This window comes from Conger conger, chromosome 15 (assembly GCF_963514075.1).
Source record: "Conger conger chromosome 15, fConCon1.1, whole genome shotgun sequence".
NCBI lineage: Eukaryota > Metazoa > Chordata > Actinopteri > Anguilliformes > Congridae > Conger > Conger conger.
Window position 1 is genome coordinate 26648483 of NC_083774.1, and position 27876 is coordinate 26676358.

General features: G+C 42.5%; 1 protein-coding gene and 1 non-coding gene across 2 annotated transcripts in view; both read left to right on the forward strand.

Annotated features, from left to right (window-relative positions):
• Window positions 1-7083: 7083 nt before the first annotated feature.
• trnak-uuu (transfer RNA lysine (anticodon UUU)) lies at window positions 7084-7156 on the forward strand. Its single transcript has one exon. It is a non-coding gene; the product is annotated as a tRNA-Lys (tRNA).
• Window positions 7157-20133: 12977 nt separating this feature from the next.
• Window positions 20134-27876, forward strand: part of LOC133111540 (SH3 and multiple ankyrin repeat domains protein 2-like) — a 122893-nt gene continuing 115150 nt past the window's right edge. The window contains exon 1 of the mRNA XM_061221980.1: window positions 20134-20366. The gene's annotated coding sequence lies outside the window, so the exon portion shown is untranslated. The remainder of the gene's footprint in view (window positions 20367-27876) is intronic.

Consider the following 27876-nt stretch of genomic DNA (forward strand, 5'->3'; position numbering starts at 1 on the left):
AGCAAACAACAAAAAACAGACACAAAATGCAAATCTCCTGCAAAAAGAAACACTGCATTCAAAGCCATGTTATGTCTTCAGAAAATGGAATTTTGTGTTCATATGATACACAAATGTCACAAGTGTGGGTATTTTTAAGAACCAATAACACACTGATTTATGTTGTGTGTTCTACATGTAGAACACACAACAGACAATATAATACATTTGGTATACATATATTTTGTATAAAACATAGGCTGCATTCTGCCTGGCCATGGTAGCTCATCAACATTACAGTCAATGTTTTCCTTGACTAAGCGATGGGGGAAGTATTGCCTGGGAGGGTAGATCCAGGTCAGGTGTGCTTTGACAGCAATATCACCACGTGCCTCCTCAATTGCTTGCTGCAGGGCATGCGTCATGGATCTTCCACCACATTGCTAAAAAAAAAAATCTAAAGTAGGATTGAGAAACAGAAAGCTAATAGGGAGATAAACAACAGAAAGTCGTGGGTGGTTAATGAACCAGTGACAGACCAGAGCAGCCTGGCAGAAACTTCCTTTGTTCTAGAGGACAATTTTAATACGTAGTACTACAGTAAAGGCCATTTTTCTCACCCATTCTCATTTGGAAATGTGCAGATAATTTACAGATAACCTCATAACTATATAGTGCAAAAACCTTCTTATCTTATCTATGTTGTTCTGGATGCTTCTACTCCTTCCCACAGACCACTCTCGTCCTTCTACTGGTTCAAGCCTAGTCTCTGTGAAAAGCGCTTTATGATTAAAGTTGACAAATTTTAAAGTACTTTTGAGCCGTTGCACAGGCAAGCTGTTCTTGCAGGTATTCTAACACTGTGCCAGCAGGGTGTTGCAAATCATCTCTCTGAGCATTGCATAGTGGATCCTGTCATTATTCATTCACAATAGGTTTGACATTGTTGCATCACAGGAGGAGAAAATATGCAACACCTTATAAGCAAGCAAGTGCAGCACCATTCACGTATCACCATTACGCAACCACTGATACTTCACAACAATGCATAGTGACGCTGGAGACAAGGTTATTACACCATCTGTACATGTTACGTTGCAGGAAACATTTTTAGGAAAATGCAAATGAGAATTCAAGGTATACAGATACCTGCAACTTCCTTATGATCCCTGAAATGATGTGGGGGGGGTGGGGCAGTCATACATTGTTCATCGAGGGCACTGAGTTTAATGTAGAAGGTAAAAGATTTATTTAAGATAAGAATACAGGGCTTAGCGTAAAGGGTCAATGGATTGGTGCAGAGAGGGGTACAGGGTTTATTTTTTGAGGGTAAAAGGTTTAATGCAGAAAGGGTACAGGGTTCTTATAGTGAGCAGATGTGTATTGAAATGCTTTGCTGCAGATAACTGACAATTTAAAAAGATAGTTTCACTAGTAGACACTTCATCGTTTTAACAAGTATTCATTCAATTTTGGTATGTTTTGGATTATCCCAGACATGAGGAAGACCAATTTACAAAATGTATAGAGGTTCTGGATTCATTTATAGATTTACTGTAACACTGTCAGGTCAAAAGCAAAAAGAAAAAATACATTTGTGAGTGCAAAGCCTTGTATACAATGAGACTGGGTCGGTTTTACATCCACAGATTAATCTTAGTCTTGCACTAAACAAATATTTTTTATGGAGAATCTCCACTGAAAATTGAATTAATTTAATTAGATACAGTATGAATTTTATATATATTTTTTTTAAACATCTTTTGTCGCAACCACAGATGGCCAATCAAAAACAAACTACAATGGAAATGCTAAAAGTGAAAGTGGATTAACAGTCAAGTTAAGATAACACATCATGAGTACCGCCCATGTACAGCAGCTTGAATTTGCCAATGTCTAGGCATAGATACTATATAGATACTACTATAAAACTCTATTCTGAAGATTTTACCTTTGGTTTATGATGGTTAGTCACATATTACATTATTGGCATTTGGCAGACGCTCTTATCCAGAGCGACGTACAGTTGATTAGACATATTTTATGAGTCTGAAGTATTTAAAATGCACACCTTTCACCCAGGTCTAGAAGTGATGTCACTTCACATGTCACGCCTACCACAGCAACAGTAAAAGCTAAAAAGTTCCATCTTTACATCATCAAGAAATACGCAATATGCACTAAAAATTCCCCAGATTCATAATAAGAATTAACAGGCACAAGCTGTCATGCAGACTCTCTGTCTCTATCTATCTACCTCACACACGCAAACACAGACACGCACAAATGTGGTAGCAGGAAGCATTACATCACTGCTGCACAAACATCCCGCTCCCACACGTGGAGACACACATTCCTGCTCTGCTGCTGAAATATAAACACGGCCTGCTATGCTCAGAGAGCAGAAAATGAGTGACGTCTGTGATGTCAGTCTGTAAGCTGTGGGCCTCTGGTCTGGGAAAGTCATGAAGCGTTTCAGAACAGTAGGGGTAGGAGGTTGAGGGTGAGATATTCTGGATTGGGGGGGGGGGGGGGGGGGTGGGAGTGACTTACTCTGAATTCTTACTCTGAATTCTTACTCTGAATTCACATTGGCACACATGCTGCTCAAAAACATCAATACTGTGCCAGGACAGGGAAATTAATGTTTCCAAAACAGTGATGTCATGTGCTGATGATGTCAATGTCATGATGATGCAACTGTGGAGCTGCACATTGTAACCTGGGTGGGGGAATTAAGAACTGATAAATGACTATGTCACCCTTAAGGCTGGTGAAGAGATTTTCCTGAAAAGATCCGGTGTGGCACTGCCCTACGCTGCTTAGTTTACCTCAAAGCTACTGTGGGATGCCTGTCAAATTGAAGCTGAGTAGAGCTTTCCAATAATAGTTCACCACAGGTGAAAGAGGTTTGGACTGTGGTGGAAGTGTAATAAACAAACTGCTGTAATCCAAGAAATCTTTAGGTGTGTAATGTGGACAGGCACTCTCCCAATGAAACATAATATTAAAACTAAACATTACATTACAGGCATTTGGCAGACACTCTTATCCAGAGCGACATACAGTTGATTAGACTAAGCAGGAAACAATCCTCCCCAGGAGCAATGCAGGGTTAAGGGCCTTGCTGAAGGGCCCAATGGCTGTGCAGATCTTATTGTGGCTACACCGGGATTAGAACCATCGACCTTGTGTGTCCCAGTCATTTCCCTTAACCACTACGCTACATACATTCAATTTCAATTCAATATTATTTGTATAGCACGTTTTACAATGCAAGATTCTCACAAAGCAGCTTTACAAAGAACCCTGGCCTGTGACCCCCTCAGAGCAAGCACAGGTTGACAGTGGCAAGGAAAAATGTCCTGAGTGATATTGCCTTCAAATCTGAAAAGGGATATGTCCAGGGCTATGGCTGTGACTCCATTGTGTTTCTAACCACATCAGCCACAGCCACAAAATTCAAAAACAGAAAATCTTTTCAGTGAGAATAAACTGTGTTTGGCTTCTGTAACTTTGCTTTAGTAATATTTGCAGTAATTCTGATACTTGGAAAACAAACCCCAAGGGGGAGACCAAGATTATACCTGTAGTTAAATGGGTTAAAGAATAGTAACCGTCTGGGTATGTTATTTTCATTACATTACATTACAGGCATTTGGCAGACGCTCTTATCTAGAGCAACATCCAGTTGATTACACTAAGCAGGAGACAATCCTCCTCTGGAGCAATGCAGGGTTAAGGGCCTTGCTCAAGGGCCCAACGGTAGGTCTTATTTCTGCTACACCGGGATTAGAACCACTGACCATTGCTTGTCCCAGTCATTTACCTTAACCACTACAGGCCGCCCCTTACACGTTTCAAGCATTTGTAAATAATGAAAGGTACAATAGGTTTTTGTGTTAAAATTTTGTTACAATACCATTGTTAATCCCTTCCTATCATTGAAAAAGGCTCACTGACATGTTGACTCACCCTCTGCCTGTGTTTATAGCCCTTTAATTCGGGTTTCAAATTGCCAATGGCGTGGCGTCTACTCTTACAATGGCTATATACCCAGCCCAGAAAGGATTCAGAAAAATTACAAAGACTTTCTCCCCAATGCTCTGCAAGGGCGTAGACACAGTATACCCTCACCATTGTTCTTTCCCAATTCCCAATGTGGCTCTTAATGCGAAAAGTACAGCATTGCAATGGGAAATTAGGCCAGGAGATCAGCTCAATGAGAGATGGTGACTTAAGGAAACTAATATGCAATAGGACTTTTCCAATACAGGGAAGTACTTTGACCTCTTTGGAACAAGACTGGGCAACCAGGAACTGGAGATTCTTGGTGACTAATTGGCATCTTAACAGAAGAGGCTGAACCACTGGGCTTAGAGGCCTGTCATATGCTCTTCATTCAGCATACGGGGGGAGAATTTGTGGAGGGTGCTAATGTAGATCTTCTAATTTCATCTTCACAATCTAGGTAAACATGAGCTTCTGTCACACTTTGTTTTCATCTTACACTCTACTTACTATTATACTACTGTCTACAGTAGGGAAAGCAAAGTTGTCTGGGTGCAATTCACTGGAATCCTTTTAATTTATAACTGAACTTTAATGTGTGGCATTAACCATCTACCTGTATTTATATCACATGCATCCTGATGCTTTAGCAGTTAATATGCAACTACCTCAGAAACACTTCTCAGATTTTAACATATACTTATATTCACCCCTGTAGGTTAATAACCCATCCTAGCTATTTGGGAGCAGTGGGCAGCCACAGTGCAGTGCCTGGGTCTCAACTGCAGTTCAGAGGCCAGTGCCCTCGTCCAGGGCAATAGCAGCAGTACACCCAACCTTACAAGCCATCTTGCAGTAAAAAAAAGACAGAAAAAGAGATTATTAAATGATCACAGTGGTCTTCTCCTTGAATTCAGTTTAACCAAATAAAATATTACTCTTGTTAACTAAAATGGATATGGATGTTCAATTGATTTAATGTTCTTTGAATTTGATTTATTGTTGAGGAGAAAGTATTTCTGGAATTTCCAGTATATTCAAGTGGGAAACGAGTGTATTCAGGTGAGTGTTTTGTTTGGTATTGGAGAACCCCTTCAGGATTCCACTGCTATGGCTTAAAGGTACAATAGGTAATTTCGGAATTCTAACGGTCAAGAGAGGAATAGCAGCAACAACTGTATTTTTTGAAACCCAAATGACTATAAACACAAACAGAGGGCGAGTCAACAAGTCAGTGAGCCTTTTTCAATGAGGAAGGGATTTACAATATTCTTGTCACAACGTTTTAACACAAAAATCTTACCTATTCTACCTTTAATCAAAGTTACCAATCATCAAGTTTCTTGGTGGTATCATCCTAATTCAGTCAACTGTGCTAAAATGAGATGAGAGGCAGTTGAAATGTTAACACTGAAAATGTGACATGTGATGCACATAATATGGATGATATGATTTAGATATTAAGATATGTTTAATACCACAGTCTGTCCGGTGCTAAACATATGTTAAATGTGTTCTGTGCCTGACACACACACATGCACTGGCATACACACGCCTATTACTGAAAACCTGGAATCGTTAACAACACTGAAATGTTGCAATGCTACCCCCTGCTGACTGTAAATAGTAATGCAACCTGATAATTACAGGGTGAAGAACCACAAGCTGGGCCTGTATTGAATGGTTGAGCATTGCTTTCACAACCAAAGTATGAACGTATATTCTCCATGACATGCATTGTTCTTTCTGACATAAAGCAGCTTAAAAGGTACATACCCGCTAAACCTGAAAAGCACCTAAATAAGCAAAAGTAACTTATTCAATTCAATTCAATTCAATATTATTTGTATAACGCTTTTTACAAAGGGCCTTTGTTGCAAAGCAGCTTTACAGAATTAGGAACCGGGCCCCAAGAGTATGCCTAGGGCAACAGTGGCAAGGAAAAACTCCCTGGAACAGGAAAAAACCTTGAGCAGAACCTGACTCAGTAGGGGAACCCATCTGCCGCTGGTTAACACCGGTTTGTAAAAACAATGGTTTTAAACAGAAAACCAGATGAAATAAAAGTTCATAAATGTCCAATAACTTGAAGCACAGATGGCAGGAACACCAATGGGTGGCACTGTCAGGCAAGGGGACAGGCTTGGTGCTACAGCTGTGGCAGGAGGGAGTTGTGCGGCTGGTCTTGGGCTGTAGCTCCAGGCCAGGAGGGGGTATAAGATATAAGATATAAATCTAGGTTTGCAATTGCAGTTGAAATGATATTAAGGATACACAGTGGTACCCCAGGATCAAGTCTGAGAAACAGTGATTAAAAGAATGTGCACACCCAATATGTTTCCAAACACCACAACACCATGAATACAGGCCCCAAAAATAACTAAAAACACACTACCACCTCGTCTCTTATCTAGAAACATGGATGAGTGTTGGGATGCAGTGGCATTTTCCTAGGCAAAACTCTTTGCAGGTTTTATTGAAGATGCTGTGGATTTGCAGTTGACAGAGTGGAACTGAGGGCTTTTCCTGAGTCTGAACAAACAATAGACTCATGTGTAAACCTAGCCAACCTCAAGTAGAATTTTCAATCCCAAAATCCCAGAGAATCTTTAAAGGAATGTATGAATCTAAGAGTGGTAGCTTGAATGTATTTGCACAGGTGCCATTGGGAAAGGTCAATAATCCAAGAACTCAATACATGGCAGTGGTGCAATTCCAGTAGGTGGAAGTGATAACACGCCTGTGGCAAACATCAACAAAGCTCCAAACCATAAAAACAGAACAGTTGGTGATCTGGAGTCACTTGATATCTGGGGATTTTCCACCTGCAGCCTCGTAATGTTTGTCAATAAAAATAATGCAACCTCAATGTGATTGGAGCGCACAACCGTTGGACTGGGAGGCAGACGTGCTACCTCTGCGCCACAAGGTCCAATGTGCCTCAGCTCACCCGTGGCTTGCACCACGTTGCTCTATTATCACGCATAAGAAAATGTGCAATGGCAAATATCACGGATTATGAAGGCTAATTCTATGTGCCATTATGGATCACACTCCTAATCCCGCTACTATCCCAGCAGCCCAGAGCCCGGAGCCCAGATAGCCCAGTCGGTAGAGCATCAGACTTTTAATCTGAGGGTCCAGGGTTCAAGTCCCTGTTCGGGCGGCATTGTTCAAATTATGTCAAATAAGGAGTTCATGTGTGATTTGTCATGAAAAAAATTTATTACGTGCAAGGTAGTGTCAAAAGGTGTCTTTCATGAAGAAGGTCGTTGGTGTGCCAAAAATCTGGAAAAAATGGAGCCCCTGACCTGTTGAACAATCCATCCCATCCATCCATCCATCATCACCCGCTTATCCAGAGTCGGATCGTGGTGGCAGTAGGCAAAGCCGGGTATTCCAGGCATCCCTCTCCCCAGCAACGCATTCCCCCATTACTGCTGACGCTGCACCGATCCGCCTGTCGATCTCACGCTCCCTTCTACCCTCACTTGTGAACAAGACCCTGAGATACTTGATACTCCTTCACTTGGGGCAAAGACTCGTTCCCAACCCGGAGGGAGCAATCCACCGTTTTCCGGCAGAGAACCATGGCCTCGGACTTGGAGGTGCTGACTCCCACCCCGGCCGCTTCACACTCGGCTGCAAACCGCTCCAGTGCGTGCTGAAGGTCACGGTCCGATGAAGCCAGCAGAACCACATCATCCCCAAAAGGCAGAGATGCGATTCTGAGGTCACCAAACCGGGCACTCTCCTCACCTCGGCTGCGCCTTGAGATCCTGTCCATGAATACCACAAACAGGACCGGTGACAAGGGGCAACCTGGGCGGAGACCAACACCTACAGGAAACGTGCTTGACTTTGTGCCGAGAATGCGGACACAGCTCTCACTTTGGTTATACAGGGACCGGATGGCTCGTATCAACGGCCCTGGTACCCCATACTCCCGCAGTACACCCCACAGGGTTCCCCGGGGGACACGGTCAAAAGTCTTCTCCGAGTCCACAAAGCACATGTGGACTGGATGGGCAAACTCCCATGACCCCGCCAGCAACCCTGCCAAGGTAAAGAGCTGGTCCACTGTTCCACGACCAGGACGGAAGCCACATTGCTCCTCCTGAATCCGAGGTTCGACCATCGGTCGGAGCCTCCTTTCCAGCACCCTAGAGTAAGCTTTCCCAGGGAGGCAGAGGAGTGTGATACCCCGATAATTGGAGCACACCCTCCGGTCCCCCTTCTTGAAAATGGGGACCACCACTCCGGTCTGCCACTCTACACTGCGACACTGAAGAGGCGTGTCAGCCAAGACTGCGACACTGAAGAGGCGTGTCAGCCAAGACAGCCCAACAATGTCCAGAGCCTTCAGCATCTCAGGGTGAATCTCATCTACACCCGGCGACTTGCCACTGAGGAGCTTTTTGACTACCTCAGCAACTTCCGCCAGGGATATAGGTGCAGATTCCCCCGAGTCTTCTAGCTCTGCCTCTACCACAGAGGACGTGTTGTTCGGGTTCAGAGGCTCCTCGAAGTGCTCTTTCCACCGCCCGACAATATCCCCAGTCCGGGTCAGCAGTTCTCCTCCCCTGCTGAAAACAGCCTGAGACAAGCCCTGCTTTCCCTTTCTGAGTCGTCGGATGGTTTGCCAGAACTTCCTCGAGGCCAACCGAAAGTCCTTCTCCATAGCCTCCCCGAACTCCGGGTTTTTGCTTCGGCGACTGCCGAAGCCGCAGCCCTTCTGGCCACCCGGTACCTGTCTGCTGCTTCAGAGGACCCTCGGGCCAGCCAAGCCCGAAAGGCCTCCTTCTTCAGCTTGACGGCCTCCCTCACCGCTGGTGTCCACCAGCGGGTTCTTGGGTTGCCGCCCCAACAGGCACTGATGACCTTCTGGCCACAGCTCCTGCTTGCCGCCTCTGCAATGGAGGCTTTGAACATGGCCCACTTGGTCCCCTGCTTCCCCCGGGATGCGTGAGAAGTTCCTCCGGAGGTGGACCCTCCCTACACGTTTGGGTTTACTGGGTCTGTCCGGCAGCCTCCCCGGCCACTTGATCCAACTCACCACCAGGTGGTGATCAGTTGACAGCTCTGCTCCTCTCTTCACCTGAGTGTTCAAGACATACGGCCACAGGTCTGATGATACGACCACAAAGTCGATCATCGATCTTTGGCCTAAGGTGCTCTGGTACCAAGTACACTTATGAGCTACCCTATGCTCGAACATGGTGTTTGTTATCGACAATCCATGACCAGCACAGAAGTCCAATAACAAAACACCGCTTGGGTTCAGATCAGGCAGGCCATTCCTCCCAATCACCCCCCTCCAGGTTTCTCCGTCATAGCCCACGTGAGCGTTGAAGTCGCCCAGCAGAACTATGGAGTCTCCAGGTGGCACCCTTTCCAGGATGCCGCCCAGTGACTCCAAGAAGGCCGGATATTCTGAACTGCCGTTTGGTGCATAAGCACAAATGACAGTCAGAGCTTTCCCCCCAGCGACACGTAGTCGCAGAGAGGCGACCCTCTCGTTCCCCGGGTGGAACTCCAACACGGTGGCGCTCAGCCGGTGGCTTGTGAGTGACTTGGAGGGGCTCACTCTCTGACTCAGACCCCCTACAAAAAGTTTATTGGACTGAGCATTGGAAAAGTATCTTTTACACTGTGCACTGTAAAATATGTATCATCATTCCCCAACAGGTGTTTTTCATATTAAGAGGGATTATTTACCCTCTTTAACTGGCTATTTAAAATGGAATCATATTAAGAAACTGAAATCCAAACCCAGATCAAGCGAACATAAAAATAAATGTGGATATACCGAGGGAACACGTATGTGGCCTGGAAAATATCAGCAATGAGATACTGAAATATAGATGCCCTAAATTACTAGAGGCAATATTAAAGCTCTTTAACCTTATATTAGAAGCTGGCTGTTTCCCTGACATCTGGAATAAAGGACTAATAGCCCATATTTATAAAAGTTGAAACGCATATGATCCAAACAACTACTGAGGCATCTGTGTGAACAGTAACCCGGGGAACATTTTTCCCAGCATTATTAGGCTAATCCCCAAATACTATGTCCATAACGAACAGTATCCAGAGTAAAAGGCAGATTGGCTTCCTACCAAATCATTACACAGACTGAATTTGCAGAAAGCATAAAAAATAAAGATCAATGCATAGCTAGAAATATGCTGAAAAATACAAGCTAAATGCAGAAAATAAATTAGTTGTGTTAAACTAATTTCCTTCAGATTTCCCCCCAAAAACTCTGGGCTGGTATGTATAAAGCCACTTAGAGTAAAACTTCAGTGTCAGAATTCTGAGAATTATGCAATTTCGATATTCATTGAGGGAGTAAGAATAAGAGTACTCTATATGAAAAAAGAAGTCTCAGCTGCTGAATTATTTAAGAGGCGTTTTAACTCGGTTAAGAGTTGCCAGCAGATGGCAGTGGTGCATTTACAGAGGTGGAGACAAATCCCAATGCACCTTTCCAACAAGAAAGGACGTATTGGAAGTGTCTGATGAGACAGAATCTTTAGTAGCATCTTGATTGTCGGGATATTATGTTTCTCACAGATCTTGTAAGAGATGTTGTATATTACCCTACAGCAGACAGCAATGCTAAATAACAATCCATCGATTAGTAGGTAGAGCCATACGTGCCACTATCAAGGCTTTGACCGTTTTAAGTTCATTGATTTCCCTATGCAACTCTGAACCATCCGTCAGAATCTAGTGGCTTTTAGGAGGATTGTGGGCTTTCGCTGGGTTGTTGAGTTATTGACGGCACACTTGTGGCATAGCTCTCCATCTCTCCTGACATTTGTCTGGAGTTCGTTTAGTGGTAGGGAAGGAGAAATTAATAGTGCCATTATAATCTACGGCATTCACAAGTGGTGGTGGTGAGGTAGGGAGGGAAAGGTGCAGACTGAAGAGATGAGCCTTCAGTCTGCGATTGAAGGTGGTCAGAGACTCTGCTGTTCTGACATCCACAGGAAGGTCATTACTCCACTTGAAGTGTGAATTTCTTGATTCTAGATTTTCAGCTATTATTATCTTAACATACCACATTATATTACAGTCTATAGTACAGCTCTTAACAATTAGGGGTGATATGATTAGCAGACATTAGAAAACGTTCATTTTAATGTGGGACATTTTTCATATAAATTGAATTCAGACATTGCTAATTGTTCCTGTATACAATGGTAAGGTGGAACAACATTTTGTGACAAGAAGCCCTCCCTCATATTTTTAAACTTATCTTCTTTTTTAATATAAACTGAATGGGGGCATGAGCATATTGTCAATAAGGCTTGTTTTTGGCTGGTTCCTGGGGGCCATCATTGTAATTCCTCTTTATGGCACCTGAGTGTGCTGTGCATTAAATTGAGATCAGCACGTAAGAATGCTCTTAGCACTGTTTTGCATAGCATTTATGTCCTATTTTTCAAAATTACTCCTAAGTCAGAGTTTGAGACCATTCTTAGGAGTAATTCTGAGCGGCTTTATACATACAGCCCCTGGAATTTTCTGCCCTTAAATTGTTCATGTCTGAAAAATAATAGTCTTGACCTCATTGGGACACACTGGAATGGCCCATTGCATGAAGTTCTTGAAGTATCACGTCAACATTATTATAGTCATATGAAGTGACTGAAAGTCTGCTCACCAACTGAGGGAGCACAGAGAATAACAGTTCTCTGTGTCCTACATAGCTGTGCTCTGATTTTTAACATGTCTTTGAAATGGGCCATGGTTTAGTTTCAGCGGGACTTTCAGCCTCTGACACCGGTCATAAATTAGTGTCAATGAACTTGCCGAGAGTCAAAGAAGTTTTGGCCTAATCTATCCTATTAAGCAGGCCAACAAAAAAGGAATTTATCCAGGTGTGAGTCCTGAGAAAAAACAAAGCATCGCTATCCAGGGAGTGAAATGGAGGTGTGAATTTATTTTAGAAGCTTGCCAGTCAATCTGTGGTACTTGCAACAGAGGTCAGATGGATGATTTCTGCTTCTTTTGTAACACATAATAAAATAATATTCATATGCCCATCATTAAATGAGTGACACAACTGCAAAGTCGTATTCTAAGCCCTGAAGCCAAACCTAGCATGAATGTCAAACCGGACTACATGACTAGATCTGCATTCTGTATTTTCATGCAGGAGTTAAAACAGACTCTAGCATTGGTAATAGCACAGGAAGTGGTCTAATGAGATTTTATTATTAAGATTTGGTTAAAATGAACAGTTTTGTCGAGTAATTAATATGCTGCCTTTGAGACAATGTACAGTCTGAGGAGGTCTGAGGAGGTCATTAAATTTCAAATACATCCTTTATCGTTTAATTCATTACTTTTGGGGTTCAGAATGAATGTATCATGTGATAAATTGCTTCCCTATAAAAACATAAGCAGCACTATTTACTTTGTAAAATTAGGTGTCTGGTAACTAGGTCCTGAGAACTGAAAGGAAGTCATTTCCCGGCAATTTTTGTCTCTCCAACTCTTTCCCTCAGGAGGTTATCTCAGAGGGAATCTTTGTTATCCATGGCGTCTCTTGTGGTAGTTAATTAGGGAGATGGGGCTGCTGATGTATGGAACAGCGGCATGCAGAGTCTTTATGGGGATTAGAGAATGATGTTATTCTCTGGGACTATATAGCGGGGTAGCTGCCCACCCTTAAAGAGATGTTGAAATATTTTTGTTGTGAAAACTGTTGTTTCTTTGTATAAAGGAATCTACCTCTGCCCTGTTTAATTTGATCATTCAAAAGAAGCCGAGCAATGTGCTCACTATTTTTGCACGACTGGTTGTTTTATACATAGATGTGTCTGTCATTGCTCTGTAAATCCACTGTTATGTGGATTTGAGATGTGTACCTGACCAGGGCAAGACAATTTGATTTTTCCAATTTGTCAGAAATCCCACAAAGAGGCTTCTGAATTCATGGTCGATTCCTATGAAATTGATAAATAAGGAGTGCACAGTAATATACAGTATGTACTTTTACCTACCCCAGTGCGAGGGAGAGGGACCTTCATTTTCATTTTCATTAGCTGGCTTACTGTGTGAATTTAAATGTGTGAAAGTCCAGTGTCCTGTTCTTGCGGGGAGGGGCTGTCTCCCTACAGTCCCAGTGGAAAATCTAAGTAAAAGAAGTCAGTGTTTGTCAGATTTCATTTCCTGAAATTGCAGCCAGACTAACGACATGTGATCACTTGCACCTTCTATTGTTTTGCCTAATTTGGGTTTTCTCCGCCCTGCCACGGGAGACAAATAGACAAAAAACATAACAACCGAAATCAAAACAAAACAAACCAATCGATGCTGACTATTTACCCAATGAGAATAAGACAGCGAGTCACAGTGCCACAATTCCCTTAAGCTCTGAGTGTCAGGTTCTATGCAGCCATTGGGGACAGGATATTTATATGGTATACAGCGTCTGGAGACAAAACATCACCACACAAGCTGCTTGGGAGTTACTTGAAATGCATTTCCTTGCTCACAAACTCCTCAATGCTTTGATACCACCATAAAGCTGGCAGGTCTATCTAAAACACCTTTCATTGTACATAAGAAAACACACTGCCTGGGCCAATCTTTCTATATCAGAATGGGGAAGAAATGTGATCTCAGAAAATTGACCATTGGAATGATTGTTGGTGCTAGACAGGATGGTTTGAGTATCTCTGCTTATATCCTGGGATTTTCACCCACACAGCAGTCTCTAGAGAGAAAGGTGTAAAAAGCAAAAAACATCCAGTGAGTGACAGTTCTGCGGGCAAAAACTCACTTCTGATGAGAGTGGTGAAAGAAGAATGGCCAGACTGGCTTCAAGCTGAGAGGAAGGCAACAGTAATTCAAATAACTGTTACAACAGTGGTATGCAGAAGAGGATGGTGATGGCCTCCATCCGATTTGCCAATTATAAAACATATCCCCGTTTCTGTGGGAAGCACAAAGGGGTTTTTTTTTTTTCCAAACTGCGGTTTCAAAGGTACGGTGCCAAACTTAGTCCTGCAGTAGCATGCGACCCACTTACCGCGCAGAGAGCTGAAACCTACGAGCCTGCGACCCACTTACCGCGCGGAGAGCTGAAAGACGAATGAAGGTGAAGCCATCACGTGGGCGCTGTGATTAATTGCCTTCCTTCGCTCTGCCTTTCCCAGGGAAGAGTTTACCAAGGAGGGAGTAGAAAAAAAACCCCATAACTGGGACACCTTTTGCTTCCGTAATTGCTAGGACTCACCCGGATATATTTTTCATGGTGCCCTTAAGAAGGTTCGGAAAGACGTCTGCTATCAGTGCACAGGATGGAATTATAAACGGTGAATGAAATACTCCTCTTAAAAGGAGTATTTTAAAGGTGCTGCTCGTTTCAGCCCAGGCCTATGAGCGTGCCAGGAAATTGTGACGCTGAGCGAAGATGCTGCTTATGAAGATGAAATGTACGAAGGTGAAATGTAGTCTTCTGGAGTTCTGTAGTTCATATGAATGGCCAGTAATAGAATATGTAACCAAATTTCTTTCAAGATCTAATAACAATCATTATCACTAATCTCCACTCCGATCTGCTCTGAGATATCATCACCGTCCCCGGTCCTCTGAGGTTTTTTTAAATGTGTAACTTTAGTTAAGCATTGGTCTGAAGTTCATGTTTACAGCGTGCCTCTAACACACCTTTCAGCCATTTCAGTTCACATTGCTGGTGCACACGTGACGATTCCTGAGGCTCTCACCATGACGGAGTATAGAATCACGAGCAAACGAGCAGATGAGCGTGGATGAGGAGGAATATATGACGCAGGAATCTGTGGATCTGCCCAAAGGCCTGGTGTTTGCGGGCGTGTACGTGAGTGAAACAGCAGGATCCCCTGTGCGTTTCAGCACTGGGCACTTTCCGCAGTGCTGAAGGAAGACGCGTCCTTTTCGTCCCTATTTAGTGCCCTTTATGGTGTCCCACTTTGCAATTGGGTCTGTATTTAATGCAGAAGGAGGTGGGCAGATGCAAACGCCTTGCCATTTTTACCATGTGCCGTGGGACCCCCGGACCAATCATATTTAAGGACTTTAACTCAGGGGCGGATAAGGACACACAGTGTATCTTTATTTCTGCCCGTTCCTTTCCTACAGTTAACGCATTTTTAGACACGTTTCAAATTCGAGAAAAGTTTCATCTCATCCTTGCGGGGATGTCTGCCACCACGTCTTAGCTTTTGGTTTCTCCTACCAGCAGGGGACAGCTGTGTTGCTGTTGCAACATTTTAGTTGCTACATTTTTCACTGTTCATGGTCCACACTATTTTCTCCTTTCATTTAGCTTTGCCTCCATCACACTGGTTTGAGAACTTCTAACACCTTATCGCTGACAGGGAGGCATGGCAGCTATGGAAAACGGCCATCAAACAACAGCAACTTCTGGATTCTGCACTTCTAAAGAGACTGCACTTCAGTTCACACCCATCAGCTCTAATGCCTTTACATCACACCATTGTTCGACAGTCCAATGTGCTGGAGTACAGAGCCGAAACTACACAAATTGTGTCACTGTACACATTCTCACGGTTTGCACTGTAGTTAGCATTATATTTACCGTATATCTGAGATGTATCGGAGATAATCGCATTTCCAGAAGGGCAGCTGTAGTGCTGCTCTGAACATACTGAGGGAAAGTAGGTTGGTATTTATTTATTTTTCTTGGCAGACGCACTCACCTCCCCAACACACACGCTCGCTTCCATGACCGTAAGCAGCAGAGGCATTGGGACATCTGGAACTGGGGCGTGGGGCGGAGGGTGGGGGTGCTTAATGCACCGGCCTCACACAGACCCCTGACAGGCAATAGTACCATCTAAAGATTTCATGAGGAGGTGCTCAGAGCGCTCAGCAAGTGAGTGGTTTGCTGTGTAGAGGGCATGAAACCTCTCTGGAGGGAAACGCACCTCCCCATATACCTCTGTTCATCCGCACCTCCCGTTCCCGCCCTGAATATCTCTGTTCTTCTGCACCTCCTGTTCCCGCCTTCAACGCCCTGAATATCTCTGTTCTTCTGCACCTCCCGTTCCCGCCTTCACCTCCCTGAATACCTCTGTTCTTCTACACCTCCCATTCCCGTCTTTGCCTCCCTGAATACCTCTGTTCATGTGAGGCTAATGGGGGTTGAAGAAAGATGCTATGCGCTCCAGGGTATCAGCAGTGAAATTGTAACATCTTTGTATTTAACTCCAGTGGCATTTGGTAGGTCTTTATTCACTTTAACACCTCTCATGCACTGCCGTAGGCATGTTACATGCCCCAGTGAATCCCCAAGAATTCTTAGAGGTACAAATTATGTACTGTCTGGGGAATGACATACTTATGCAATGCCTTTGGTTTTTTGTTGTTTTTGTCTCTTCTCTCATGTGCTGCCAAGCCAAACAGGGTGTATCTGTTGCTTAGGGAAACCACTTCACATGCCAGCAGTATTGGGTGGGAATTTTAATTTAGAAATGTTTAATTGCTATGCTTATCAGCATGATTAAATACATCATTTCTATGGCTAAATTACAGTTGTCACTCTGAGGAAGGACAATGGAAAGGAGCCTGATTTAAAGGATTTGAAGGTGGTTGCCTTGGTTTTCAGGTTGCGATTGCATTATGGAATTATTCACTCTATGGAGGGGATGCCCGTCTTTGCAGAGTAAGTGCAGTAGTCAAGCAAGGGCTTGATTCCCTCTGGTTGTCATGGCAAAGGAGATTCCCCCCCCCCGCCTCCGGTCGGTGCGCGCTGAGGGCTGTACAGATGCCGTTAATGAGCGTGACCATGGCTTTTCTGAGCTTCCCGCACACACAATGAGGTCACAGCGCAGACTTAAGCTGCACAAACGGGTTTTAAGAGAATCTTCTAGATTTCTCCATTATACAATCAACAAATTAGCAAGTAGCAAAGGTAGTGGTTATGGATTACTGACGGTTTCTATCCAAGAAGGAATGACTGGAATGCGCTACTTTGACAATGTCAATCGTTATGAAATAGCGTGCAGCATAAATCTCAGAAGAATACAACAAATATTTATTTGTAGGGGGGGGGCTCTAAATGCTGTGTGTGTGTGTGTGTGTGTGTGTGTGTGTGTGTGTGTGTGTGTGTGTGTGTGTGTGTGTGTGTGTGTGTGTGTGTGTGTGTGTGTGTGAGCTTGTACTTCTACCAGGACGCATCTTCCTTGGCTGGGGATGCACATACTTCTAGCTATGCCAGGGAATTAGCGCCGACAGGTTGCCATGCATTGTTGCTATGCCAAATATTAATTTCCCTGTATAGCACAGGCTGTTGCTATGGTAAGCCCATTCATTTTACAGTGTTACTTCCCAGCTCCAAGTCATAGATGGATAAAACTCCCTTGAAAATTAGTTTTCATTATTAGTAGAGCAAATAATGTGCTTGCTTATAATTTATTGAATAGAAATAAATTATGTTACTAAAATGACAAAGTTTTTCATCATTTCTGAACCTGAAAAGGATTTGAATTTTCTATTTGTTCTTTACAGATCATCATTTAAATGATCAGGAAAACGCATACATTTAATACAGTTAGTTTTTTACCAGCATTTACGGAGCTTTGCACTCACAGCTGCTGAAAATTGCAATTCAGTGACCTCTAGAATTGCTGGCACCTGTCAGGACTTGGGACAGAGGAACCAAGCGCAGACTCAGGGAGAAGGTGAAAAAGGACAGAATTCACATGCGGGAGGTATAGTACTCAATGTCCAAGTAGGTGTATTCCGCTGGTTCCATGACTGGCTCTTTCGTTCTGTCAGGACTTGGGACAGAGGAACCAAGAGCAGATCAGGGAGAAGGGGGGGGGGGGGGGGGGTGGAGACACGAAATGGAGCACAGGTGAAACAAATGACTGAGGGTGAATTAAACAGGAAGCAGACTATGGTGGTTTCTTTTTTGGACTTATAAGTAAACAATTATGGCAAAGCAGCATGATGATATGACATTACTGCTGTGTATAAGATCCACTGAAACAAATTAAAATGGCGTTGTGCGATGAGATTCAGCGTCTATGCACACTTCCTTACTCCTCAGCCTCTTCCTCTTCCTCTTGGATGAACAGGCACTTGCCCTGTTCAATATTGGCCTGAGCAGGTTCCTCAGTGTTCAGTGTAGTGCTGTAATTGCCTTGCGCCAGTACCCTACAGTAATCTGACAGCAGGTTTGACTGGTTGATCTCAGATGTGGGGAAACCTGCATTCAAAAGTCAAATCCAAGATTCACATGACAAGCAATTCATCAATTTAGCTGAGAGTAAAGCTATTCAAAAGAACACAACAATCTATTCGGATCACCAAGACTTATCCGATTATTAATTGGCCGAATTGGAGACTTAAGAGTACTTAATCATTTGCATAAATGTGGTAAACATTTGGAATTTGTAGAAAGTAATGAGAAACAGTGTTCTGTTGTGAACAAGTGATGTTATGGTGTGGACGTTCACACGTGAATGGAAGCTGGACATTTTTTTAGATAAAAAAATAAAATAAAAAAATGGGTGAAAAGTATTCCTTACTGCAAAGCATCACCTTGAGGACAAGCACAAGCTACTTAATCTGCCATGTCACAAACAGAAAACAGAGGTCAGAACCACGTGGCACTGTGCCTGTGAGATGATAGATAGATTTCTGGAGCAACAGCCTGCTATCTGTGCCACCTTACTCTCCCCAGGTGAGGAGAGGAGAGGCTGAAAGAGAGAGAGATACATTCTGAGCGAGAGAGAGAGACATTCTGAGCGAGAGAGAGAGAGAGAAAGAGAGAGAGAGAGAGAGATGTTCTAAGCAGGACAGGGACATTCTTAGCGAGAGAGAGAGAGAGACATTCTAAGCTAAATAAACATTCTGAGTGAGAGAGAGACATTTTGAATGAGAGACGTCCTGAGTATAAGGGAGAGAGAGACATTCTGAGAGCAAGTGCACGTATGTAAAGGTTTTGAGGCTGCATTACAAGAGCCAATTCTGCCATTTTATTAAATGTTGAAAGGAATGTACGAACAAATATAACACGCTAATGGGCTTCAGACATAAATAGTAAAGGCTTTTGATATTGATTAGACGAAGTCATTCAAATGTGAGTCAAGGGGACCGACTAATTTTGGGTTGATTTGGATTACGTGTATGACGTGTATTTCATGATGAGCTTTGCCATAGGTAGCCCAGCATCTTACGTACATATGCTTTGTCACTTTTTATAAAGCCATTAGCCAGATAACAATCTTGGCTATGTCACAATATGAAGCAAGACATTTCTGAAGACATTTATGAAGCTATTATGTACGGTGCCTCTGAAGTGCAAACAACTACGTAAAAACAAACATACAAACATACGTAAAAGTGCAAAACACAAATACAAAAAGAAAATAAAAACCTCCAGCAGTGGAGTGCAAATACAGCATACAAAAACAAAAAGCAACCATTAGAGTATTTGCTAAGGACCTTGATTAGTAGAATCAGGTGTGTATCTGCTTGGTTGGAACAAAAGCCTGCAGCCACTCCAGCCCTTTCTGGGTACGATTGAGTATCCCTGATATGTGCTATTGAAATCCTTTTTCAGAAGCAATTTGTTTAATGTGTGACCTAAAAGTAATTAAATACGAAAGCACTCTTGATTCCAGGTTTGTGATTAAAATGTAACCTATATTCTGATACTTCAGTGCATTTTTTTCTTTTGAATATGATAGCCATACACCATTCATGACCATATAAAACACTGGGAGTCCTGAATGGAAAAAACTGGATTTTTATAGAAATGATAAATGTCGTCTTTCTGTGTAAATAATAAATAGCCAAAATTGTGAATGGTTCATCTCCATTTTAAACCGTAGCTATAAACTAATATGTTTCCAAAAAACGTGAAACATAATTGACCAGTTGTAGCGTTATTGACCACAAAAGTGGAGTACCAATATTATTTATTTATTGACGTTCCTGTCATGTAATTTTTTAGCAATTTCTTTGCAGCACTCTTCTTTTTTCCGGATGCTCTCGTGTTTGGCTGAGGGCACAGGTATGCTTTTCCAGGCCCCTCCCATCGAGCATTCTGCCTGGAGCTGGTCGTCAGGTGCGCGTTTGATAATCTCCCTTTCACTGCCCAGGCTAACGGGCGCGTACAGTGTAGAGTGTCTGTTACTGCCTATTGAATTTCCTCACACTGGAGCGCTCTCTGGGAGCTCGCTCGAACATACCCTCCCTACACTGCTCCTAATATGCTCAGGGCGCCCTCGCACTGGCAGGAATCTTTTCGCCGACAGCTACGGTTTTGCTACGCGAAATTAATGAGGATTGGCTGCGGAATGCAGCTTTCACTTTAAAAAAACAGTGAAGGGGAAGCCTTCAAGGTAAGTTTGTGTTTTTGTTTGTAACTTCGATCGTTCCTTCTTGCACCTCTTTGCATGCGCGGAACCTGTTATGGACGTGCGGGCTGTTATCACGCAAAGCTCGCACATTTAAGCGGATCTAAAACTTTCTGGACATAATTGTACTTTCCCTTGCTTCATCTCTGGGTAAATTGTCAAATTCAGAGTTCAAAGCATTATCCCATATAAGAGCTCTGTAGCGGATTTTTGCCTTTTAAAACGTCTTACTTCCACTTTGATGGCGCACGTGGCCTCTTCAATGAAGAGGACATTCAAAAAGCTTTTAAAATATTTTAATATTAACTTACTGTAAAGGAAGAAAAATGCAGCATTATTTAATGCACCGTACTGCTGCTTCTGTCATTCCGCCTTGCGGTTTCTATTCTTGTGCGTAATAACATACAATCTAATTAAATATTGGAGAGATGCTTTGTCGCCGTTATATGACCGTCATATAAATAAATTATAAATGTTATTGTACATTTTAGCAGCTGGTTTATCGATGTTCTCGCAAGCATTTGTTTTTTCAACTCTGCAAGCAAAAATCAGGCACTAGTTTTTGCCACCTTGCGTCGTGAAGGGAGGGTAAAACGACCAGTTGCCTGTTTTTACTTGTTGAGGTTTAAAATGTGAAGTAAATACAAACTCATTACATATTACATAACCAGCCAGTTAGGAATGCCTATTTTGTCTGCTTTTGTGAGGGTGAAGTTTTTTGTGGATATGATACATTTACACATACACACAAAAAAAGAAAAAAGTAGGCTTATTAATTCATGACGTTTTCCACCAGCCTCAATATATCGACCACTGAGGATGTGTGTGTAGGCTACTGTATATATGTGGGTGTATACTATATATTGTGTATATATACGTACATGCCAAGTTGGCATCATTGTAAATTTCAGTCGCGATTTGATTAATTTATTATACTTTTAGATTATATAGTTATGCTTTCTTAAAAATGAAATCGTATTCCAGGGACATAATAGCGCACAAGTCTACCGGAGTTCACGGGCTTCTTTGCTGAAACAGCGGAATGCTTACAACATAGCAGCTCATCATACGCATGTGTAGTCCCGTATCGTAGCAATGAATACCTAGAAGCTGTCAATTTGTGTAGATGTGAGGATTCTGTGGAGATGTTTGTCGGTGGGCTTCACTGTATTCCACATATTAAAGCATCCTTTGCGCAATTATTCTGCCGTGAAAATGCATTCTGTATTATAGCGCGCACGTATTGGGGATGTGCATTTCGATATACGCTGAGTGATCTGAGCCATGGATGACAGTATTGGGCGGTCTGGGTCATAATGCTTGATTAACTTTCTTTTAATTTGAATTATTATTATTGTATTATTTATGTATTTAATTTATCGAGTGTTACAGCTTTTTCCGTAGCAAAGCTGTGCAGTTGTGCTGAACACAGGTGACACTGACTGTTTTGTGATGGGCAGGCGCGTCAAATCTATATCGTCATAAGAGCAAAAGAGGCGATCACTGTCGAGCTAATTGCCAACCTAATCTATTACGCTCCCCCGATCTCCCACCTGCTGTTACCTCATCTGACCAACAGGTGTCAGTGAGCCAATGTTGGCATTGCTGTTGGGTCATCCCGGGAAACATCAACCAGAGGTGTGGGGGATGACCACTCTAATTTTACTCAAACGTTAATTAAGTGTTCTTGCGAGTGGGCATTTGGGTTTGTGTTGATTTTGGAGCATTATTTTTGGCATTAAAGCAGGGGGAAAAAAACCCGAAAAATGTCTAATCTGCCAGAATTTTCAGATTATGCATTATGATTGTCATAATGCAGCTCAGACAAAGTTATGGTCATTCAAAAATGCTAAACCGTGCTGCTTGGCATTTTCTTTTCAATTCTTGATAGCTTACTACATCAGTACTACTTGGTGTATGACTTCCAAACTTCTAGGACTAGTAGATATTTTGGATAATAAATTCTGCAATGACAAAGCCAGTCAGAAAATGACCAAAAAATGTTAGATAGTCAACAAAGTGAGCAGTAAAGTCTGAGTACTTCAAGAGGTATAACAGGTCTACCTATTTACAAACAATTGAGTTGTTGCTGATGTGTCTTGGCATGTTTTGATCCTTTCAAAGAGAACCTTAATTAACAATAAAACAGACTTTGATGGCTTCCTACATCAGACCCACTTGGTGTATGGTACCAGGTGTGAAATAACAATTCCTTGCATTTATACAGCGCCTTTCTCACCAGCCAACAACTTTACAGTGATGAGGGGGAAACTCACCCCAACTACCGCCCATATGAAGCACCCCCCTAGGGGATGCAACGGAAGCCATTTTGCGTCAGAATGCTCACCACACATTTTTTTTTTTTGCCAATTAAATCAGGGGATTAGGTGGCAGGTTGAGTGAGCCAGGCTTGGAATTTTACCAGGACACTGAGGGAACCCCCTGCTCTTTTTGCGTGTCATGGGATCTTTAATGACCACAACGAGTCAGGACCTTGGTTTAATAGCTCATCCAAAACACAGCGTCTCCTACAGCACAGTGTCCCTAATATTGGATGCTCAACCAGTAGATGGTTAGGTAGAAAGTTTCCAGTCAATATGACACTTTGTTCTTCAAAATGTATAGGCCTACATATGTACAAGTAATGTAGTTGTTTTGATAGGAAACATTCAACCTTTCCAATTACTTGGTTGAATATGCAACATTTCTGGTCATTTTCTGGCCGGGCCAGACATTGTATATTTTTTAAATAATCATTTGGACTTGTGGTTGTTCTGAACCAAAACATCTACTAGTCTTAGTAGTTTGGACGTCATACACCAAGTGATTCTGATGTAGCAAGCCATCAAATATTGAAAAAGAATTTGCAAGATTTTTCAAATAACCATAACCTTTTCTCCTGAGCAATATAATGAAAATCAGAAATGTGTCCGACACGGTTTCAGGTTTTTGCCTACTTTAATGCCAAAGATATAAAGCTATTGACATAAACTACAATTTCCACTCGCGAGTGAATTTTTGGGTACCACCCACTCCTTTTTTTAAGAGCCAATACCTCTATAATGACAAATCCAATTAGGCTAATGTTTTGGATTTTCTTCATTGAATAAATAAAGAGCATTTACACAAAGTTTGAGCAAAATTGGAGTGGTCACCTACAGCTGATTTTTCACAGAATGACCTTGTTACCGTTATCGTTAGTGTATACCTTAACACTCTCTTGCTGCTCAGATGGGGCTTCAATCCTCTGTGTGGAAACGGATGATCTGGGATCTTCTCTATCGGTGACTCTCTCTGGTTTTTCCCTGTCTGAATTAACAACAACAAAACAACAAAAAAGTGTACACAATACTCTAAGTGTGGTCTGGCAAATGTATTGTATAAGGTTAGTATAACTTCCTTAGGTGTATACTCAATACTCTCAGCTAGTTATACGCTTATCCCAGCCTTTTTTACTGCTACAGCACAGTGACTAGGACCGGAAAGGCTTTGATCAAATATTACCCATAAGTAATTTCCACATTTACATTTAACTAAACTTTACATTTAGTCGTATTGAATTTCATCAAGCAGGTTTCCACCCACTTCAACTAACTCCTTTTAGCGTACATATACATACTGTATATCCACACATGAAAGGAGCGTGGACTGAAAAGGTTAAGAATCTGTCAAGAGCCCTACATGCACTCACCCCTGGAAGAAGGGGATTATCAGCCTTTTAGCATAGACATCAAGGTGTGAATCATTGCCCTGCACCACACCCAGCAAGACAGTTGGCCAAGATATGTGAGAAGCTGATGGGAGCCAGCCAGACTATTCGTTGATTTGCATGGCACAGTCTTTATATTTAACACAATGCTAGCACTGCCTATTGTACGGTGTCATTCTTAGTGATGCCGGTCATCGGCCCATCGTCTCAGACATGCATCTAAATGTCTTATCAGCTACTTAACTTGAAATACACTGTGTGGAATTTATAAATATATAATTTTTTTGTAATTAGATGACCAGAAAATAAAAGCTTACAACAGGTGTAGCTGGTCTCGGCAAGAAGAATACCTGAAACCTCCATGGCTGTGTTCCAGAAAGTCCTCCCTTTGCGGATAACGATCACCACCAATATGAAGTGTCATGTTCCACTGTGTTTATTGTCTAGCGTAGTTTATTATCTGTTATTCACAAAAAAATCATTCTGTGTGATACTTCTACTGGGAGAAGTTTTCCTTTCATATAAGGGTCAGGATTGGCCGGTTGCGTGATCATGATACCTTGATGTGCTGAGGGAGGCTTTACTTCGCCACGCTGAAGTAGAAATGCTTTGCAGTGCTTTTTTTCAGCCACTTCCAGTCAGATTGCCGGTAGCATTCCCACTGATCTGCCCTGTCAGAATTTTGAGCATGTGTAAATGTTTACCTTCATAATTTCTTTTTGAAGCAGAGCAGTATTATACAGGCAGTTTTGCCACTGGCTGTAATGCAGGAAAGATGGCGTGGCTGTGCTCTTCCGGAAGATTCAGTCACCAGCTGCCTGCTGTTGATCACTCTCACTGGACACCCACTATCCACCACAGCTGCCTCGCTCTGCCGCCATCAGCCGTCACACACTCCACACACACACACACCTCTGCCAGAGATCGCCCATCACACACTCCGCCCACGCAACCAAAATGGGAGGCCAATGCTAACAGAGCAGGTCCTTGGCTTTGCTCCTCAGCGCAGGACACAGAAAGCCTTTTAGTGTAACTAGGCAAAGGAGCAGTCAGAGGTGAATTCCTACTCCCTACAGAAGGAAATAAATATCACCGGGCGACAAAGACAAGGTTTCGTACCTGTGGAGGCTAAACTTGTCACATTCCAGTTCAGGATTTTCCGTGTTTCAGTGGCAGAAGCATATTAAAGATAATTGTGGCTCAGCAGTAGAAATGCTACAACCCATAATGCAAATCAGAGTAATCACTAGTTCATTCCTTTATCGCTGTGCAGATAATGGTAACACCTGCAGGTACCTCAGCCGTGGTGCTGTTACAGCATTGGATGTGCAGTATGTGCACTAATACAGGGCCAACTGACAATTTGAGCTGACAATCGCAACCACTGGGCAAGGTATGAAAAGGTTGGTTTTTTTTTTTTTGGGGGGGGGGGGGGCGGTTTAAGAAAATTGAGGCAGTTTAGACTATGCAAAACAATGATGATTTTTATACGATCAGTTTGAACTTTTTCAACGATCTCCTGACTAGGGAATCTGAAATTGTAACAGACTCAACAATATTGTAAAAATCAGCGGGAAGATTATTGGGGAAGCGCAGGTAAACCTTTCTGTATTGTTTAATGTTCGAGTTATGGGCAATGCAAGGGCAGAGTCATTCTTTCACCATCCCCTCTATGATGAGTTCCGGATTCTTCCCTCAGGCCAGCATTTTAGGCTCAAAAGGAACAGACTTAAATATTCCTTTATTCCAACAGCTATCTCCCTTCTTAATGGCAGTAATGCATATATTGCTGTTGGAATCAGTGAATCACGTAGGTTATTAGCAGATTGAGTTTTGTTTTTATAGATGGTTGTACATTTCTTAGAGAGTGGTACAGGTGATTTATTTATTTATTGAGGGCCACTCTTCTAGGTCGGAGAAACATTCAGGCACATCTTGTACTGTATTTATTGTATGTCTATCTACTATGTCATTGTGTGATTCTGTCTGCGCAACAAATTTCCGTAACGGGAGAGTAAAGTTTTTTTTATTTGATGTTGATTGATTTTACAGTAGTTAAATGGCAGTGTTAGTACAGCTGCTATTCTGACAAAGCAACAGATTGCTTCTTCCTGACTAAGAGCAGGACACACCATGCACATTCAGGAACTGTTTGACACCTCCAGCAAAATGCTCCAGCTACAGCAAGCCACCTGTGAAAAATACAATGACATTCGGAAGAATATTAACTCGAGCAGAAAAAAGTAATTTTTTAGCTTGTGGGACTTCATGATTGTGTCCTATTTCAGCCTAGTTTCACTCCTCAAATGATGACATTTGACATTTGGGCAGAAGCACTATACTATACTGACACAAAAAAGGCCTTTGTGTCAGTATACTGACTCAAAAAAGGCCTTTGGCATCAATACTAGTTCACGTTCATATCCCCATTTACTTCAGTAGATTTGTTTTTGTATATCAACAATGATTAAAAAATTATGATTCCCTCTCCCCCATCCCGTTTACTTTTGCCATCAAATAAAGATGCCGGAGGATTTCTACTGAAGACAAAGGGGCAACCTACACTGTCCAGAATTGACTCAAAGGCCTCTTTTGCCGTCGGCATAGTGAAGCCAAGGGCTTCTGCCCAAACGCCAATATTTCACAAGTTCAGTACGATACCACATTGCCTATTTCATATTAAAATCATATATAGAATTCAGATTTATTTCCTTTTCCACCAAATGTTTTTCAGGCTGAATGGAGAGTGACAGGTTCAGGTCTCAGCAGTTTATGGAGTTCTTAGCACATTTTAAATTTAGATCCCTTTATTGTTTAATGATCACCACCAATATGAAGTGTCATGTTCCACTGTGTTTATTGTGTAGCCTAGTTTATTATCTGTTATTCACAAAAAAATCATTCTGTGTGATACTTCTACTGGGAGAAGTTTTCCTTTCATATAAGGGTCAGGATTGGCCGGTTGCGTGATCATGATACCTTGATGTGCTGAGGGAGGCTTTATCGCCACGCTGAAGTAGAAATGCTTTGCAGTGCTTTTTTTCAGCCACTTCCAGTCAGATTGTCGGCAGCAGTCCCACTGATCTGCCCTGTCAGAATTTTGAGCATGTGTAAATGTATACCTTCATAATTTTTTTTTGAAGCAGAGCAGTATTATACAGGCAGTTTTGCCACTGGCTGTAATGCAGGAAAGATGGCGTGGCTGTGCTCTTCCGGAAGATTCAGTCACCAGCTGCCTGCTGTCGATTGCTCTCACTGGACACCCACTATCCACCACAGCTGCCTCGCTCTGCCGCCATCAGCCGTCACACACTCCACACACACACACACACACACACCTCTGCCAGAGATCGCCCATCACACATTTCCACCAAATGTTTTTCAGGCTGAATGGACAGTGACAGGTCTTGTTGGTTCAGGTCTCAGCAGTTTATGGAGTCATGCAGAGTAACCACCACAGTCCATGTAAAGCCAGCCCTGTGGATGTTACTGGCCAGCTTAGGGTTGCTGACAGGAAGGGAAGGGAAGGGGAGAAATTTGGTTTGATCTAATTGAGGAAATAATCACAGCCTGTGCTTGCTACATTCTTGTGATCTTGTATTTTGCGGTTCGGGTCAATCCTACTGGGACTGCTTATCTCTGTACCCGCTGATAACATCCAGGAATGTTTCATCCTGTTTTAACTTATTGAAATTATTATGCATTTGGGGACTTATTCTCAAAGTAGTGTCAGAACCATTTTGGCATTTTGTTTTGTAATGTTAGCACCAAACTCTAACCATAATA